Raw genomic sequence first — 16,856 nt, 5'->3', positions numbered from 1 at the left:
AGTAGCATTCTTCTCCAGAACCCTCTACGCTTCCGACATCCGGCACTCCTCGGTCGAAAAGGAAGCACAAGCCATAGTGGAAGTCGTGCGGCACTGGAGGCACTACCTAGCCGGTAGGAGGTTCACCCACGTCACCAACCAGCGGTCGGTCGCCTTCATATTTGACAACGCACAATGGGGCAAAATAAAAAATGACAAAATCCTGAAGTAGAGGATCGAACTCTCCACCTACAATTAGGATATCAAGTATCGTCCTGGGAAGCTCATCGAGCCACCAGATGCCCTGCCCCGTGGCACATGCGCCAGCATGCAAGATGACCAACTTCGGGCTTTCCACAATGACCTCTGTTACCCGGGGATCACCCGGTTTACCCACTTTATTAAGGCCCGCAATCTGCCCTTCTCCACCGAGGAGGTCAAGGCCATGACCAGGGACTGCCAGATCTGCGCGGAGTGCAAACCGCACTTCTACCGGCCAGACAAGGCCCACCTGGTAAAGGCCTCCCGGCCCTTTGAGCGCCTACGTATGGACTTCAAAGGGCCCCTCCCCTCCATCAACCGTCTAACTGTCGTTGACGAGTACTCCCGCTTCCCCTTCGCAGTCCCCTGCCCCGACATGACCTCGGCCACTGTGATAAAGGGATTGCACAGCATTTTCACACTGTTCAGTTTCCCTGCTTACGTCCACAGCGACCGGAGCTGCGTCAGTAACTGCTCAGCAAAGGCATCGCCTCAAGCAGGACGACGAGCTATAACCCGCAGTGAAACGGGCAGGTACAGGGAGAACGTGATGTATGGAAGGCCGTCCGTCAGTCCATCCCGTCAAGAAGTCACCCGACCCCCCCCGCTGGCAGGAGGTCTTCCCTGACGCCCTCCACTCCATTAGATCACTCCTCTGCACAGCCACGAACGCGACCCCTCACGACCGCTTGTTTCTCCTCCCTAGGAAGTTCATCTCCTGGGTCTCGCTTCCATCTGGGCTGACAATTCCGGGACCTGTTCTTCTCCGGAGGCACATGAGGAGCCATAAGACCGATCCCCTGGTCGAGAGTGTCCAGCTGCTGTACGCCAACCCCCAGTACGCCTACATCGCACATCAGGACGGACGGCACGAAATTGTCTCCCTACGAGATTTGGCGCCAGCTGGTTCCCCTGCCAACGCGACCCCTTCCCCGCTGCCTACAGCCAACCCCGTGCCCCTTATGCCCCCCCCCAGGTCTCCTGTCTTGGCCCGCACCGGCACTGCCTACCCCCACCCCCCAACCATCTCCAACACGCTGGACTGAGGCTCAAGCTCCAGACACGATGCCCCTGGAGTCACCATCGGCAACGACCGTGCTCGCCACATCGCCAGAGCTGAGGAGGTCTAAAAGAACAATCCGACCTCCATTCAGACTGAATCTCTAATGACCCCACGTCACCCCCGCTGGACTTGAATTTTTTAACAGGGGGTGAATGTGATTAATGTATTTCACCTAATGCATAAGCTGTCTGTACTGCCTGTATAATGATGTGACCCATGACCTGGAAGTGATGATACGGGCTACTTCCAGGTACTGTACTGGAACCCCGGTGGGCTCCGCCCTCACCGGGGCCATATATAGTCCAGCCACCTGTGGGTGGCACCCCATTGTACAGCCGACTCTGGCAGGTGAGTTCATGGATTTTAAAGCCTAATGTTCACTCGTTCTCACGGTCTCACGGTGAATTGAGGATATAACAGCACGATTTCAAAATGGCACCGCATGCCCCACACTTTCAAAATCGTGTAACAGCACTGTTCTAGGATTTCTGAATGGAATCAAACTGCATAAACTACCCCTTCTTTTCTTTTAAGATGACCTTTCTCCTAACTATGGCGGACTTTTTGTATAAATCCTGAAAGAAAATTATACAGAGCAGCCTGGCTTTCAAGTGCACAATTTCTTGGCCCACATCCTGAATTCCATAGCTGTTGCTGTGCTGTCGGGTTGCCTGTCTGTCTGCAAGTTGTGAATCAACCAGGATGTTTTTGAGGGTCTATTCAACCCTCTCACTCACAAACTGACCATCCGGGCTTCTCTTTGGTTCCATTGTCAGTGGAACCGATCGGAACCTGTACATCACAAGCTCTGACCAGTTATCCCAAAATTGGCAATTAGAACCATATTTATGTCACAAAACTTTGATTTTGATATTATAAAGAACCTATCATCTGAAACAGAGAGAGACCCATTAGACACTTGGGTAAGGTAAAGTTACTTTCAGCAGTCAGGTTACTGATCCCATTTGAGATATTACCATCCAATTAACGCCAATGAAAATTGACGACAACATATACATCCATTAAACGTCAAACAGCAATCAACATAGAGAAACAATAATGTGCTGTGCTCAGACTATTCCTTGATTACTCTATCCAGTTTTGGTCACCGGGTAAGATCACAGGCACTCAAGAACTAGATGCAAAGCAACAGAGCCGTAAAGCCGATCCCTGATGTTAGTTTGAGCTAACGGATAGTTTGCTGAAACCTAAATTTTTCAACCTTGATAGGTAGTACCTGGGATGTAAACTTATAGAGGCATAGTAAATAGCACACAGAATGTAAAAGTTAAATCTGTGAAATTATTTTAATTTAAGTTGTGAGTAGGACAATGGGACGCAGGTTAAAACTAGCAGAGGGGAAATTTAGAAACATAAAAATGCAGCAACAGCTAGGATTCAATTCTAATTCTAATTCTAATTCTAATCTAATCCAATTCCTTGAGCTGCTTCATGATTCAATTATGGCATGGCTGAACCGTCTTATGTCTATTTATATAGAATAGAACAGTACAGCACAGAACAGGCCCTTCAGCCCTCGATGTTGTGCCGAGCAATGATCACCCTACTCAAACCCACGTATCCACCCTATACCCGTAACCCAACAACCCCCCTTAACCTTACTTTTTAGGACACTACGGGCAATTTAGCATGGCCAATCCACTTAACCCGAACATCTTTGGACTGTGGGAGGAAACCGGAGCACCCGGAGGAAACCCACGCACACACGGGGAGGACGTGCAGACTCCACACAGACAGTGACCCAGCAGGGAATCGAACCTGGGACCCTGGAGCTGTGAAGCATTTATGCTAACCACCATGCTACTGTGCTGCCATTTATTCCGTTGATAGTATTTATTCCATGATACTCTTCCCTAACAAAAATGTATCATTGTTGAAAATCTTCAGGCTGGCATCAACAGATTTTTTTTCTCATAAAAAGAGTAAAGGACTCCAATTAGAGTTTGAAGGCAATAAAAATCATTTAAGAACCGGGTGCTGGATTCCCGACCCCTCGCCGGGTCGGAGAAGCGCCGGGGACCGCCGTGACTCCCGCCAGCCGCCGAATTCTCTGGCACCGGATATTCGTCGGGTGCAGGAATCGCGCCGCGCCTATCGGCGGGCACTCTCCCCCCTCGGTGATTCTCCGGCCCGCGATGGGCCGAAGTCCCGCTGCTGTTATGCCGGTCCCGCCGGCGTGAATTAAACAAGGTATTTACCGGCGGGACCAGGCGGCGCGGGTGGGCTCCGGGATACGGGGGGGGGCGCGGGGCGATCTGGCCTGTGGGGTGTGCCCCCACGGTGGCCTGGCCCGCGATTGGGGCCCACCGATCCAGCGGCGTGCCAACCACTCCAGCGCGGGCCTAGCCCCTAAAGGTGAGGGCTTGGCCCCTAAAGGTGCAGAGGATTGCGCACCTTTGGGGCGGCCCGACGCTGGAGTGGTTCACGCCACTCCATCCCGCCGGGACCCCCCGCCCTGCGGGGTAGGGGAGAATCCAGCCCCAGATGAAGATCAAATGAGAGAATTTTCGGGATTCAAGAAGTAAAGGCATGAAAAACCATCATTATCCATAATTACTTTGTGATCTTACCCCCATACTCTTAAGACTTTCCCTAATCTCTTTGGCTTGGTTTGCTGCATCTCTTTTGTCTTGAAAAGCCTCCATAAGCGTCGCTTTATGACTGCCTGTTTGCTCACTTTCCCTAACCCTTCCTGAATACATATGCTCAGGTCTGATACTCAACTGTGGAACATCTTTGTGCGGTTTGTCATGTGACAGATGATATATAATTACAAGTTGGTGATATATAATTACAAGTTGGTGTAAGTCTGTTGTCATGCTACAAGTTCTCCTTCATCATTATGTTCCTGATCAAATCTGATTCCAGAGGGCGGCACGGTAGCACAGTTGTTAGCACTGTTGCTTCACAGCACCAGGGATCTGGGTTCGATTCCCGGCTTGGGCCACTGTCTGTGCGGAGTCTGCACATTCTCCCCGTGTCTGCGTGGGTTTCCTCCCACAAGTCCTAAAAAGATATGCTGTGAGGTGAATTGGACATTCTGAATACTCCCTCACTGTGCCGGAGTGTGGCGACTAGGGGATTGTCACAGTAACTGCATTGTAGTGGTAAGCCTATTTGTGACACTAATAAAGATTATTATTAAATTTTCAAAATAGGTTGCAATTTGAAGATTAGATTAGTGAGTAATGCAATGTTCTGAAATATGTTCGGTAAAACAGTTATGTCAAAGAAAAATGTGGAAATTTCTGTGTTAACAAGCAGTGTTCAGTTTATTTAGAGTTGTGCAATATGATATATAAAGTAGATTTTTTCACACACACTTTTGAATAAGTTATGTTTAACAGGTGATGATTACCACTGTTAATTACATAATTATTTTAATATGTTATAAATAGGAAATCCATACTTAAATTTTTGTTTTACAGAATCCAGATATAGGGCTGCATTGTGCTCCTGCCAGGGTAGAATCACCTCATCTCCGCTGGCCCTGGAAACGCCCTCTAGGAGTGATTTCCTCTCCTTTTCCATATAAATTTTGGAGCTTGCGGGATTCTGTCTACATCCCAGTATTAAGCTGCAATTTTCAGTGGGTGACCTCTTACCGAGGTCTGGGGCTGGCCCCAGGCCGCCCAGAAAAGAAATCCTGCCCCTCCCCCCCACCGCTGACAAGTAGATGATTCCCCCCTCCCCTCCCCCCCCTCACCACCACCACAGGAATTATGGGTTAGCCACCCACAGCACGCATACATGAGATGACCCACTCGCTGAGTCCTCATCACACCCCCCCCCCCCCCCCCCCCCCCCCCCCCCCCCCCCCCATCAGACCCTGCCCATCAGAGACCCCTGCCTGAAAGCTGAAGAGCAGTCCAGGCAGCAGGATGAGAAATTACTGCATTTTCATTTCCCTCAACATCTGCTGCCTCAGACAAAGGTGTTCAAGCAAGAGTATGCAAAGCAGCAGCTGTTACAAGTGTCAGAGGCTTCCTCAAAAGCCCAGAACACTTCAAAGGGCTCGACGGCATTTGAGTTGCAGATCTTTCATTCAGTTTTACACAGCAATACATTCCAGCACCCAGTGGTTGACAGTTTTATTACACCAGAGACAGCTGCTTAGTGGATTGTTTATTGATCTTTCCATTCTTGCTTGAATGCATCTCCATTACTCTGCTTTGATGCTAACCACAATGTTTATACACACTCTTGCTATTACTGACAGGTCCTCACCTCATCAAAAAAGAGCTAAGTGCTTTGACTTCCTCTTTTCCACAGCAGAAAGCACTAAGCTGCTTTTAATGTGCAGAGAAACTGACAATCATAGTAAGAGTGTTTATAAATATTGTGGTTAGCATAAAAGTAGGCTACTTGAGATGCATTCAAGCATAAAGGGAAGTATAGGTAAACAATCCACCAAACAGCTGTCTCTGGAGTAATAAAACTATCACTTACTGGCTAATGCAATGTGCATTTAAATGGAAGATTTGTATTTCAAAGGCTGTCAATGGATTTGAAGCCCTTTGAAGTGTACTTGGCTTTTGAAGAAGCCTCTGGCACTTGTAACACTTTTGTCTGAGGCAGCAGATGTTAGGAAATGGTAAGTGGAAATGCAATTATTTTTCAACCTGCTGTCTAGACGGCTCTTCAGTTTTGAGGTCTCTGTTGTGGTCATTGATGGGGCGGTGGCCTGATGAGGATGGTTGGGTGTCTCTGTTGGCGGATCTGATGGGCAGTCTAATGTGGAGTCTGGGGGTTGCTGATAGGGGATATCGGGTAGATGGCAGGATTTGCATTGTGGGGGTAGAGGGCCGTTTGATGGACTTTGGGGGGCACACTTACCCCTCGCTGCCGACGGTGGCAGGGGACCGGAGCATCGGAATGGGATCGGTGCCCAGCACTGATCCCTTTTTAGACTGATTCTCATTCCTCTGCCAGATTAGGAACAGCTTACAATTTCCACCATTACACTAGCAGCTCCCAGTATGCATGTTGGTGAACCCCTTGAGTGGATAGGAAGGAAGGTGAAGGGCTGTGGGACAATGTTTTGGATTAAATAGGGATTCACCATCATTATGGAGAAATGTTGGCCCGCATTGAGCAGATCAGTAGCTTTGTGAAACATGTCACTCAATCAGGAACTTGAATCACAAATTTCCTAAAATTAAGCCAAAGGTCGTTCCTTCACACTTAGCTTTTGTCCCTAGTATACTGTCAGGGAAAAGAACCGAGGATTGGTGTCCTGACTGAGACAGAGAGGCACTGAGCCCTCTCGCCAACGTTCAGATAGAATTTAGCATTGAATGGGATCGTTAATTGAAAGCAGCTTCAATTCCATGGTAATTTAGACAAAACATGACTTATCACTTGGAACTAAATCTTGCTGTACTTGTGTTACTCATTATTTAATGTTTACTGTATCTTTTCACTTTCCATTTTATTTTCTTTATCTGTAACCACTGAGGGATAAACATGCCATTATCTGAATTACTTACTAAAACTGCAATAATAATGCATTTTTGTGAAAATATGAGATTTATCAAGGCGACTATATGCAGAAGGTTCGGTTCTGAACATTATTTTCGACTCAAAGGTTTGAGCTGAATCCAAAAACTGACCTAACAATTGTAACCTTGGGTTAAGTGCTGATTTGTTATTCAATTTGAATGGCAGCTTTCCTAGCAAAGCTGCTTACAAGTTAAACAGTTGCACTCCTCTACTTGTCTATTGAAAAAAATAAGCTAACCTTGCTAATCTTTCGACTGTAGGCCTCCATTGGCTGAAAACCTGGCTTTCAGAGTTGAACTTAAATCTTAATGTTTTTGGAGGTTTGAGTTTTGAATCTCACATTGAAAATAACCGGAACGTTGCAAAAAGAAAAGTTAAAAAGGTTTAATATACTTTTTGTCACTCATAGGCTAAAATACATTGGATTTTGAGAAAATGAGAGAACAAAGAGGAGAGAATGGAGTAAAAAGGGGAAGACAGGAAAAGCTGAGGTGAAATCGGCTGCTGGGGTACAAGAACAAAGAACAAAGAAAATTACAGCACAGGAACAGGCCCTTCGGCCCTCCCAGCCTGCGCCGATCCAGATCTTTTATCTAAACCTGTCTCCTATTTTCCAAGGTCTACTTTCCTCTGTTCCCGCCCATTCATATACCTGTCTAGATGCTTCTTAAATGATGCTATTATGCCCGCCTCTACCACCTCTGCAGGCAAAGCGTTCCAGGCGCCCACCACCCTCTGCGTAAAAAACTTTCCACGCACATCTCCCTTAAACTTTCCCCCTCTCACCTTGAAATCATGACCCCTTGTAACTGACACCCCCACTCTTGGGAAAAGCTTGTTGCTGTCCACCCTGTCCATACCTCTCATAATTTTGTAGACCTCAATCAGGTCCCCCCTCAACCTCCATCTTTCCAACGAAAACAATCCTAATCTACTCAACCTTTCTTCATAGCTAGCACCCTCCATACCAGGCAACATCCTGGTGAACCTCCTCTGCACCCTCTCCAAGGCATCCACATCCTTCTGGTAATGTGGCGACTAGAACTGCACGCAGTATTCCAAATGTGGCCGAACCAAAGTCCTGTACAACTGTAACATGACCTGCCAACTCTTGTACTCAATGCCCCGTCCGATAAAGGCAAGCATGCTGTATGCCTTCTTGACCACTCTATCAACCTGCGTTGCCACCTTCAGGGTACAATGGACCTGAACTCCCAGATCTCTCTGCACATCAATCTTCCCCAAGACCCTTCTATTGACCATATAGTCCACTCTTGAATTTGATCTTCCAAAATGCATCACCTCGCATTTGCCTGGATTGAACTCCATCTGCCATTTCTCTGCCCAACTCTCCAATCTATCTATATTTTGTTGTATTCTCTGACAGTCCTCCTTGCTATCTGCAACTCCACCAATCTTAGTATCACCTGCAAACTTGCTAATCAGACCACCTATACCTTCCTCCAGGTCATTTATGTAGATCACAAACAACAGTGGTCCCAGCACGGATCCCTGTGGAACACCACTAGTCACCCTTCTCCATTTTGAGACACTCCCTTCCACCACTACTCTCTGTCTCCTGTTGCCCAGCCAGTTCTTTATCCATCTAGCTAGTACACCCTGAACCCCATACGACTTCACTTTTTCCATCAACCTGCCATGGGAAACCTTATCAAACGCCTTACTAAAGTCCATGTATACGTCATCTACAGCCCTTCCCTCATCAATTAACTTTGTCACTTCCTCAAAGAATTCTATTAGGTTTGTAAGACATGACCTTCCCTGCACAAAACCATGCTGCCTATCACTGATAAGTCTATTTTCTTCCAGATGTGAATAGATCCTATCCCTCAGTATCTTCTCCAACAGTTTGCCTATCACTGACGTCAAGCTCACAGGTCTATAATTCCCTTGATTATCTGGGGAATATCTGCTACCCTTCTTAAACAAAGGGACAACATTAGCAATTCTCCAGTCCTCCGGGACCTCACCCGTGCTCAAGGATGCTGCAAAGATATCTGTTAAGGCCCCAGCTATTTCGACCCTCGCTTCCCTCGGTAACCTGGGATAGATCCCATCCGGTCCTGGGGACTTGTCCACCTTAATGTCTTTTAGAATACCCAAAACTTCCCCCTTCCATATGACAACTTCTCACAATCAGGAAAGAGGCGACAAGTCCACAGAAGGAGAAGACTAAAATGTATTTGTTGAGCTCAGAGGGGAACGGCAATTGGGTGAGGTATTGAAAGGTGGCTTGTTTTGAAGCACCACATATAGAAGAAGAAGGTAAGCCTCTAAGGTCATTGGAGACATTTGTTGCTAGCTGATACTTCAGTAGATGCTTTGAGTACAAACGCGACACAGGGCTTCTAAGACACCAGTGGGATATTCAGACTGTGATGACATTGACCTCTGGCACTTGAAATCTATACCCTGTGGTTTGTAGAGAGTGGGGGCAAGATCCTGAAGAGCATAATGTAAAATGCATAGATTAGTTCTGTTTATACTGTACAAACCAATGAGTGGCATACGTCTGAGTAAATAGGCTCAATGTACAATTTACACTAATTTTCTATCACATGACTTTCCGTACACATTCTGTACATTTGGTGTGTCCTAGCTGCTTCAAGGAATACGTGCATGAAACAGAAGTTTGCACAGAAGTTTTGAGATTGGATTAGCATGACCATTCAGTATTAATGTGATTTTCATGTTGCCAACTAAGTCATGATAGTCAGGAATAAGTTGGTATTAGGAGAAGCAAACCTATTGCTTCTTAAATAAATAAATATGGCCTGAAGAAATGTTAACGCTGTTTCTTTCTCCACAGATGCTGCCAGATCTGCTGAGTTAATCCAGCATTTTCCGTTTTCATGACCGTATTTATTGGTTTGTTTTGGAATTATTTTGTATGAACATCATTCTCTCGTGATTCTGATCCGCGTTATGTCAGTAAGGATGGAATGAAAGTGCGTAAATCTATAAAGTCTTAAAATTATTCATCTGGGATCTTGCTCTCCCTAAATGGATAACATGAGACAGGGAGAAATAAAGACATGGGGCACAATCTACTGGCCGCATTGTGCCCCCATTCATCACAGTCTGAATCCGGCCCATTGTGGGCGGGGTCAGTATTTGGCAAATCTGCATATTAGAGTGAGTAGCTAGTCTCATTCCAATATGCACTTTGCCTGATCTACCTAAGGCACGCGGATCTAACCTCAGTGCCTGAGGTGAGTGCTGTTCAGTACTGGTCCCCACAAAGAGGGCCCAAGCGGAATGGCACTTGGGGGGTCTCCCAGTGGATTGGAACCCGAGGTGGTTGCCCTCTGGGCAGGGTGGCACCCTGGCTGCTGGTGCCATCTTGGCACTACCAGCCTGGCACCCTAGCAGTGCCACCTGTGTATCAGCCTGGCACTGCCAAGGTACCAATGTCAGGCTGGCAGTGCCAAAATGCCAAGCTGGGGATCGGGCCCTGTGTCAGGTGGAATGCGGGTGGGGCTGAGGACCTCCTTATATGTGAGCTGGGACTTTGGGGGTCGTGACATCAGGACACCAACCTAGCGAGCGGAGCCACTCAGTGCAGGAAACAAGACTAAGTACGGCCTCAGAGGGGGGCGGAGTGATCCCCACGGAGGCCCCGGATTGCAACAGAGTCCCGTTCGATTTCATGGTGTTTCTCGGCGCTGCGAGAGCCAGGCAACACCCAACTGAACGCACTTGACACGAGGTTCTGTTGCAATTCGATTAGATTACTCCCATGTACAAAGAGGGAGGGAGCGAGAAAACACACAATCAGAAACTAGGACAGGCATATTCAGTTGTTCATTGTATAAAATTCTGGAAATTACCTTTTGGCAACATTATCATCTGAATATTTAAGGAGCTCTTATTAAATTCCTCAATCTGATATTTTTAATAAAGATGCTAACCTGTTTATCTTAGCATACATGCGATTGACAGTAATTTGAATTTTATCTTGTTTGACGCGTTCTATTATTGAGCAAAATAAGGTTTAGAGGGATAGATCACAGTTTAGTGCAATAGTAGGAAATGGGTCATGTGGCCCATTTAACATTTTCTCCAATGTTTTATTCAGGAGAGATGTAAAACAAGCCACTGAGTTACTGTTGCGTGTTTTGCACCAGGCTTGTCCAAGATGCAGCCTGAGGGCCAGATGCAACCCCCAAGGCATTTTCATCTGGCCTGCCACATCGTTGGACTCAACAGTTTCATACTTCAGAGAGATTTTTTAAAAATGCTGATTTCTCCATGTATCGGTTGCTAATCGGCTCACCAATGGCTGTCTATCAGTAGCCAGTGCAGGGAGGAACCAGTCTGTGATTGGACAAGCTTCATGTAAACAGTTGTCAGGTAAGTTTTAGTATTTGGTTTCTGGCTGAGGGGGTTCAGTGCGACAGGTAAATAGGTAAGTTCAGCAGGGTGGCAGCTTCAGCGGGCCCAGATGGTGCTCGGAATTGGTGAGCCAGTGGGGCCAATGGCCCAGTGGGTGCTCGGAGCTGGCAGACCCGGAGAGTGGGAGGTGGGGTTTTGAGTTGGCAGTCTGGGGGTCCAGGTCACGCATAGCGAGCCCGGACCTCAGGAACCTCAATTTAAATTTACACAAGGGTGGTGGTGGTGTATATTGGTGGGATGCTCGGAAAGAGTAACCCTGGATGTCAGTAGACCTCATGCAGCCACAATTTAAATTTTTGATGGATGAGGGGGTGGTGGGGTGGAGGCGAGGAGGGCTGCAGATGATCCAAGATGACAGCCCTGGCCCTTGGGAGACCTCAGGAGGCCTCCATTCCTCCTGTTCTTGGAGCTCACGCATGCAAACAGGCTGGACAGGAGTACAGCAGTAGGATCACTGCTGAGAGCCTGGCATCAGGTCTGAAATACCCCATGGAGCTACATCACAACACAGAATGTGCTGTGCAGAAGGTAAGGTGAGACGTTGGTCTTCCCATCTGCAGCTTCATAACAGTAATTGAACTGTTTGGAGTAACAACGAGATAAACTTCCATTCCTCTGAACCCATTTCCTTTTTCTTCCCAAACCTTGTCCGCTCACCCAGAGCAAGAGAAAATGCAAAATGTGGTCCCCCCCAGCAAAAAGGATAGACAAGCCTATTTTATACCATTCACAAAGTCAAGCTCCACAGCCCTCTGTTCTCATTTTCTATTTTGTTTTAAGTTCAATACTGTTTTTGTTTCCTGATGTAAAATTGTGAGTGCAGATTTTCAATGCTTTCACAAATTGAGGTTCAAGGAAGTTACAAAATACGATGTGACATCATCAAAATAGGAGCAAATGTTTTTACTTTACAGTTTTATAGAAGTATTCTCATCTCTGTTTTCATCGCAGAAGAATCCATAATTACAAAGCTTCATGAAAAATGCAACCCTGCAGCCTCACAAGGAAATGAAATCTCACACTGACATAAGATTGTTTGACTGATGCTTTTAATTTGCTGAGGGCAGGTGTATAATGGTAGTTTTAGAATCCATTCCAAATTTTGGTCACCATAATTTTCAGGAACTGAGAAAGATAATTAAGAACATTTTATGGTGATCAAATCATCTGAAACATTATATTTTGTTTGACTTTTTGAAATGATTTCTGATCTTTAAAAGGAACTAAAACAGTCATGTTTGGATATGCCTGTGATCTTGCTGAATGTTATCAGTAGACTTCCAAACTGAACAACATGTTCATGCATCTCAAAACTCACCACCCATATGCAGTTGTTTCTTTACACAAGGCTTGGATTCTCTTGCAAAATGGGCAGCTGGCCATAAAATCGACAGAACTGCTAATCTAGAGGTTAGATTTTCCATTGACATCTGCTTTCCATTATATAATTACGTTAAAAAGGTTCAAAGGAATTATACCTAGTCATTCTCCATTAGCCAGTTTTGATGTCCATTTTACAACAGTGATGCAATTAATGAAAGTAGCTGTCTCTGGGAAAGTAACCAACATAATTATTATTATTCTGTAGTTTTAGCAGAAAATGATCCAAACATTCCACAAAATGTATAATCGTAAGACATATAAGCCACTTAACTATCATTGTTGCAATATTTATAAGAGTCTTAGGAACTCAAGCAGAGGTTTTTCATCTATGCTTAAGAGAGCAGAAATATTTGTAAAAATATAAATGCAACTTTATGGTAATTGCAGTCGATTGATTCTTCATACAAATAAAGAAGAAACTGGTTGTGTTCAAGTTGTATTTCTCACAATGGTGTCCCATTATTTGCTAAATGCATTGAATTTAATGAAGCATGCCACACTGGGTTTGGTGGCAGGAGGTGGGGTGGTGGGAGAATCGGACAGGATTACCTGCATCCGATGCTAGACATCAAGAAAACTGTCACCAATTAAGTTGGGGCGGGAAGAGCCTGATGTGGGAATCACATTAGCTGGCAGCAGAATGGTAAGTAAGCATTATTAATGAGTCACTAAAAGCCAGGTGTCTCTGAGGTCAGCAGAATGTAGTGATGGGTTAGGAACTTAATGGGACTTGCATGGCTTTCTTGTGCTTCCCAAAAGCCATCCCTGGCAAAGCCGCCTCCAGCAAATCCTATCAGGTTTGCTTGCGGCTTCATGGGTGTGGAGAGGTTCACCTTTTGACGAGCGCAATGTTCCCAATTGAGTGACCAAAAACCTGACCACCTCCCCAAGAGCCAAAAACCACACTTCCTGCAACCTCAGTCTGCCCGCACTCGCCCCAAGCCTGGGATCCAGGGTGGATCCATTGGCTGAGCCTCAGAGCACTCCCAGCAGTGACCATTAATCTGTATGGTGCTGCTGGCAATAGAGAACTGCCAGCCTCTGACTGGCCAGCAGATTTCAGAAGCAGGAATTTCGCTCTCCAGTTGCCTCAGGGATGCCCAACACTGGCCAGTGAACTGCCTGATGGGCACTTAATTATGTTGAGCCTTCCCCTTCCTCTTGCCCATGTATGGGTTTCCTCCGGGTGCTCCGATTTTCTCCCACAGTCTGAAGATGTGCAGATTGGATGGATTGAATATGTTACATTGCCCCTTAGTGTGGGGTTGCAGGAATAGTGTGGGGGATTGGGCATCGGTAGGGTGGTCTTTCGAAGGGTCGGGGCAGACTTGATAGGCCAAATGGCCTCCTTCTGCATTGTTGGGATTCTATAATTCTTCGAAGCGAGGTGGATTACATGGAATCGCTACAGTTCAGAAAGAGGCCATTTGGCACATCAGGTTTGCACCGATCCTCTGAAAGAGCATCTTACATAGTCCCCATCCTCTGCCCTCTCCCCTCAATCCCACCTATCCTTTGGACAGAGGGCAATTTATAATGACCAATCTACCTAACCTGCACATCTTTGAACTGTGGGAGGAAACCGGAGCACACTGGCACTGTGAGGCAGCAGTGCTAACCACTGTGTCACCATGCCTATTCCCCAACTGCTGAGAAGAACCCACGTCACTAGCACTAATTTTAGCCCTATATTTATAAGGCCTAAACTTTAACAACATTTGTTGCATTACATTACAATATAAAACATATCTCTATAATTAACCACAATATATTTGGCATTTTAAAGATCAGAAGTATTTTGTCATATATAACTCACTATGATCAGTTAATGTACCATTCAACTAATTGAAGTGGATATCTGCAGTGAAGTGACAAGTCTAAATCTAGCACAATTTCTGCAGGCAGTATACTGTGTGAAAGAGTCAAACTCTATGGCCGAAGGAACAAATTCAGTAAACACCAGAGGCAGCATAAAGGTCATGAGATTAACCTAAGCTCCATTAGAAACTGAAGAAAGAGAAGATAGAGTATAGAGATTAGTTGTGTTTTTGCCATTTTCACAGTGACACTATCTGAACACCCAAGCAATGTTATCAAAATAAAATATAAGACTTTACTATTGGGCTGAGTTCTCCACTGCCAATAGCGGAGCTCCCAATGCAGTGGAGAATCTGGCATCGGCCAAAAAACAGGATTGGTACCTGTTCCAATGCTCCGGTCTCCTGCTGATGGGGGGCATTGAGGTTCGCACACCTTTGCCAGCGGGAGGATGAAAATGGGTAAAATTGACGCATTTGCATCTCATTAATGGGTGGGCACTGGATTCTCTAAGTCTGGGTGAATCTCTGGTCCTCTGTGCCCGGATTCACATGGGTGGGAACTGCTGTAGGTATTTCCCACCATTGTCCCAGCTTGATGGACCCAGCGGTGGACCAAAGGGGTAACTCTTTTAGGGAGTTGTCTCCAATGTCTATCACAGGGTCACCCTTCCCCCCATAATGCAAGACCTGCCCAACCACCCCATCTTCACCAGTGCCCCCCCACCCCAGCAGAGACCCACATAAGGGATCATCACCAGAGATCCCCTCTGTAAAAGAGACCCCTGCCTGGAACCTAGAGAGCAGCCCAGACAGACACAATGCAAAATGCTTTAAAATTCACCGGTGCAATACCTGGTTCAGGCACAGGAAGGAGCACCTGTAAATACCTCGAAAGAGAAAACCACATGAGTTGAGTTCAAACCCCCTCAGATCTTTTATCTGCAATGCTTTGATTCATATCATTGTGACATTGATTTTACTAGGCTGTGACTGATAGCTTGCATACACCAAGCTAGTTGGATCATTTAATTTCATTTCTCTTCATGCTGGAGTGGATTTTAAATCATCAGATGTGAAACTAATGGCAATATTTATAAATATCTAGATATGATTGACAGCACTTGGACCACATGAAAGACAGTTATGTGCTCTCACTTCCTCTTTTTCTCTGCAGAAGGCATTTAAGTGTCTTTAATGTGGCTAATAGTTGTCTCTTTTTGAGGTTTCCTGGTGGGGTGTCTCATTTTGGGGTCTCTTTCATGGGGGTCTCTGGTGGGGGTTCTCTCTTATGGGGAGTCTCTGGTGGAGGGTGTCGGATTATCTTCATTCTGTGCAAGTGTGGGGAGGGGGGGGTGACCCAGAAATCCCGTGGTGGTGGTGGGGGGTGGAATTACATTGCGGGGGGGGGGGGGGGGGGGGGGCAGCTGCCAGACCTTACTATTGGACCACCCACTCAAAATGGCAGCCCAATAGTGGGATTTTCAAGATTGACCTTCGCCATCCCCGCTATGCATAAGTTTACTTGGCATGGGATAATGAATCACCTCTGGATTCACTCTCCAATGCAAGTGTAAATCAAGGGCAATTCATCTCACATAGAACATAGTATCCCAAACAGAGAATACTGACTATTGTTTCTCGTTAGTTTGAAAAAATGTGAAAGAAACATTTCTATCAGTGGTGCAAAAAAGGTAAGGAATATGTCACTCAACCAATCAAACTGACTCATTGTAATTTGCACAGTCACAGATTACCCACAGGGGAAACACATCAACTCTTAACAGAAGTGAAAAGCAGTTTTAAAAAATGATTCTTTTTCCAATTAAGGGCCAATTTAGCATGGCTAATCCACCTACCCTGCACATCTTTGGGTTGTAGGGGTGAGACCCACTCAGACACGGGAAGAATGTGCAAACTCCACATGGACAGTAACCCTGGGCCGCGATCGAACCTGGGACGTCAACGCTGTGAGGCAGCAGTGCTAACCACTGCACCATCTTGGCACCCTGTGAAAAACAATTTTTAAAAATGAATTGTGGTGCTACAGTTTAGGATATTGGAACATAGTTTTACTCCAGCTGGTATTGACAAGATTTCTTCCTTGATGGCTGAAAAGTGTTGAGGAATTTTCAGTGCATTCCCTGATAGAGGAAACCCAGTGGTATTAAACTGCACATAATTTATCATCATGGGTATTCTCACTGCTAGCTGCAACATCCAAAGGCTGTTGGAAAATAAGAATATTAAAGTTACTCATGGGTTAAATGTAGAAGAAGAAAAATATAATGAGTGGGATTCTGCACCTTGACGCACCAATCCCGCCAGTTGGCCAATGGGGTCTCCCATTGTGAGAAGCGCCATGCTGTCGGGAAATCTCCGGGCGTGGGTGCGCTGCCGGCGCAATGGACAAT

The sequence above is a fragment of the Scyliorhinus canicula genome, chromosome 13, assembly GCF_902713615.1.
Source record: "Scyliorhinus canicula chromosome 13, sScyCan1.1, whole genome shotgun sequence".
In the NCBI taxonomy this organism is placed as follows: Eukaryota; Metazoa; Chordata; class Chondrichthyes; order Carcharhiniformes; family Scyliorhinidae; genus Scyliorhinus; species Scyliorhinus canicula.
This window is presented reverse-complemented; position numbering follows the sequence as displayed.